This window comes from Vombatus ursinus, unplaced genomic scaffold (genome assembly GCF_900497805.2).
Source record: "Vombatus ursinus unplaced genomic scaffold, bare-nosed wombat genome assembly UNPS02014403.1, whole genome shotgun sequence".
NCBI classification, from domain to species: domain Eukaryota; kingdom Metazoa; phylum Chordata; class Mammalia; order Diprotodontia; family Vombatidae; genus Vombatus; species Vombatus ursinus.
The window spans coordinates 545,684-549,852 of NW_020954181.1; the positions used below are offsets into that span (position 1 = coordinate 545,684).

The 4,169-nt window shown below is 34.7% G+C and overlaps 1 non-coding gene across 1 annotated transcript; it reads left to right on the forward strand.

Annotated features, from left to right (window-relative positions):
* The first annotated feature begins 359 nt into the window (after positions 1-359).
* On the forward strand, positions 360-462 carry LOC114042368. Its single transcript, XR_003568980.1, has one exon. It is a non-coding gene; the product is annotated as a U6 spliceosomal RNA (small nuclear RNA).
* Positions 463-4,169: the final 3,707 nt, after the last annotated feature.

The following is a 4,169-nucleotide window of genomic DNA, read 5'->3' on the forward strand; positions in this document are numbered from 1 at the left end:
AAGAGAAAAAACCACAGTGAATAGAAAATTTGACATTCAAACAGCACTCCAGAGAAGCACAGAAAGGTAAACATGAAAGAGTAATTATAAGGGATTCAATAGAGTTAAACTGTTTGTATTCTTATTGGGTAAGATGATACATGAAACTTCTAAGAACTTTATTATTATTAGAGTTTATATAGACAGGCCATGAGTGTGAGTTGATTATGTTGGTATTATAGCCAAAAAGAAAAAAAAACAGAGGTAAAAAGGGACACACTGGGAGAAGGGGAAAAGAGGAGGTGTAATGGGGAAGAATTTCTCACATAAAAGCAGCATTCAAGGAAGAGCTTTTACAATGGAGGGGAAGTCCATTGAATGTGCTTCAGCAGCACATATACTAAAATTGGAACAGTACAGAGAAAATTAGCATGGCCCCTGCACAAGCATGACATGCAAATTCATGAGGTGTTCCATATTTTAAAAAATGGAGGGGAAAATAGGGGTGTGTTTAGCAGGTCATGCTTGAACCTCACTCTCATCAGAATTTGTTCAAAGAGGGAATACACACATATACATACATACATACATACACATATATATGCATGTACACACATATATGTATACACACATACACATTCAGTTAGGTATAGAAATGTAACTTACACAAAATGGAAATTGGAGGGAAAAGGGATAAGGCAAAGAAGAAGATGATTAAAGGAAGAATGGATTAAGGGAGGCAGTGGTTGGAAGCAAAATAGAATTTTGAAGAGGGACAGGATAAAAAGAGAGAGGAAGAAACAGAAGAAAATGAGCTGGAACTAAATACACACTTAGTAATTATAAGTGTGAATGTGAATGGGATGAACTCACCCATGAAACAGAAGTAGATGGCAAAGTGAATTAGAAACCATAATCCAACAATATGCTGTTTATAAGGGATACACTTGAAACAGAAACACACAGAGTTAAAGAAATAAAGGTCTGGAGTAGAATCTAATATGCTTTAACTTAAGTAAAAAAAAAAATGCAGGGATAGCAATTATGATCTCAGACAAAGTAAAAGCCAAAATAGACCTAATTAAAAGAGATAATCAGGGAAATTACATTATGCTAAAGGATACCATAGACAATGAAGTAATATTAAAATAATTTGCAGGAAGTTTCTCTGATAAAGGCCTTATTTCTCAAAAAGTTCTATAACTGAGTTAAATTAATTAAAGCCATTCCTCAACTGATAAATGGTCAAAGGATAGAAACAGAATTTTTAGAAGAAGAAATCAAAGCTACAGTCACATAAAAAATTCTCTAAATCACTATTGAATATAGAAAGTCAAATTAAAACAGCTCTGAGGTAGAAATGACAAATGCTGGAGGGGATGAGGTAAAAAAAAAATAGGTGATGAACTGCTGGTGGAATATTGAACTGATCCAACCATTCTGGAGAAAAATTTGGAACTATACCCAAAGGGTCTAGTGTATACTGTATAAATTGTGTGTACTCTTTGACCCAACAATATCACTACTAGGTCTGTATCTCAAAGAGATCAAAGAAAAAGGAAAATATGTACTAAAATATTTATAGCAGCTCTTTTGTGGTGACAAAGAATTGAAAATTGAGGGGATGTCCATCAATTGGGAATGGCTGAACAAGTATGACTGTGATGGAGTACTATTGTTCCATGGGAAATTACAAGTGGGGGGGGTGGTTTAAAAAAACAAAAACCTGGCAAGACTTATATGAACTGATGCAAAGTGAAATGAGAAGAATACAGAGATCATTGTACCTAGTAACACCAAGCTGTAATAATGATCAACTGTGAAAGACTTGGCTACTCTGATCAATGCAATGATCTAAGACAATTGCAAAGGACTCATTGTAAAATTGTAAAAATTCTATCCATCTCCAGAGAGAGAACTGATGAACTCTGGGTGCACATTGAAGTATAATTCTCTCATTTTCTTCATTTTTCTTGCTTTAAAAATATGTTTTGCATAATTTCACACGTATAATTGTAATCACAGTGTTTGCCTTCTTAGTGGGTAGGAGAGGGCATGGGAGGGAGGCAGAAAATTGGAATTCAAAATTTAAAAAGAAAAAAATGTTAAAAATAAATAAAAAATCAATTTAAAAAAGATATATAGAAAATTGACCTCTGATGACTTTGAAATTGTGTTGCTTCCAAGCATAGATACTCTCTGTATGTATGTAGTCTGAACCAACTGTACAGAAGTTTCTGACTTCGCGTTCTTGAGTCTTCTTTCCACTTCTTCACATAAAGAAAGTATCAAGCACTGAGGTGTGAGATTATGAATGTGCTGGTTCTACTATAATTAAAGATAAAAAGAGTTTGCTATAGAAGCACTAGTAGATCTCTTCCATTTCACATGTCTTTGCTGTCCTTGTTCCATCTGTAATAATAACAACAATATAATTCTATATTATCTTGTATCTTAGTGGTATTAAGTGACTTGCTCACCTTCATACAGCTAGTAAGTAGTAGATCTGGAATTTGAACCCTGGCCTTTTCATGCTAAATCCAGGATTTTTCCCTCTATACCCCATTATCTCCAGAACTATTCTTGGCATAATCTGACTTAATTTGATCTCTCTCCAAGCTTTCTTCAAGCTTGTTTCACTGCCCTTTATTGTTCTATGACATGATTTTGCTCCTCATCTTCATCTCTGCAATAAATGAGCTCAAATTACATCTTTGGTCTCTTTCATTTCTTAATCTCAAGTCGTATTTTCCAACATATTTTTTAGCTATTCTCTTCTGTTCTCACCTTCGTAGTCAAGTCATCCAGTGCTGGATTCACTTGATTTAAAGGTTACCAATATGGGAATCATTTGAGACAAATGAAAAGTCCATGAGACAGAGTTTCTGGGTAATTAATTAATTTATTAATTAGGCTGATAGTCAATAAATTGATGGTCAGTGGTTTCTCTCAGTAACCAAAGACAAAACGACTGAATGCTTAAATAACTTTAGAGAAGAAAGTACTCTTGGCAGGTGAAAATCAACCCTGATTGGTAAATAATTAATGAGGTGGTAGACATTTTAATGAGGAGGTAGGCTAGAAGTCTTCAGCTCCTCCTGCTGAGAACATGACTTGATTATGTTATTCAGTTTCCTTCAGCAGTCTGGACAAAGGAATCTATCACTACCCAGACCACTCTAGTTGGTTTTCTCCTTCATAAACTGAGCTACCCTAGATCACAATGGGGTGGGGGTGGGGCTGCAAGGGTATAGATTTATTTCCTAAGGGCAAGAATTCACCTAGATTAGATTCTGTTTGTAAGGTCTTTAGTAGGGTGAGGTCTTGCCCACAATCTTTTTTTTTTTTTTTTTTTTTTTTTTGTGAGGCAATTGGGGTTAAGTGACTTGCCCAGAGTCACACAGCTAGTAAGTGTTATGAGGCTGAATTTGAACTCAGGTCCTCCTGACTCCAAGGCCAGAACTCTATATACTGCGCCACCTAGCTGCCCCTTCTTGCCCACAATCACAGAGCATGGATCAGGATTTAGGCAATCTCATCTATTGGCAACGTTCTTCAGAAAATAACTGACAGATCTACAGGGACTGGTCCCTGAATGAGAAAACAGAAAGGGAAAACCTCGATCCTAATTTAATAATTGGTTATTAATATAATAGAAAAATAATCACTTCTCTCATATTTCACAATCAGCCATCTATCTGTGTGCATTCAGATTACCAAATGTTTAGAGCAAGGATCATGTAACACAACCCTCTTAAAAACCTATTTACTTTGAACTAGTCCTAATTAGAGGCAATGTCTTCATTTTTATTCTTTTTTCATTTTTTCAGAGTCTGTAGCTTGTTTAAGCAGTCCAGGTAATTGCTTGATTTTACATTCATACTGATCTTTAAAGTGACCAAAGGCTTATAGATTTTTCAGAAGCCTAATGTTCCTTTTCTATCTTTGTGGGATCTTTATCCATATAATACTCACTAACCTTGGCTATTCTCCAAATATAAAAGCCTTGGGCCGATTATTTCATAATATCTCTGTGCCTTAATATATGGTTGATTTTTACAAAAGTTCCATGTGTTTTTTTCTGAAATCATCAATTTCTTAATTTCTTATGATATAATAATTTTATATTATCTTTATATACACAATTTATTTAGTCATTCCTCAATAGATGACCACAGTTTCTAGTTTTT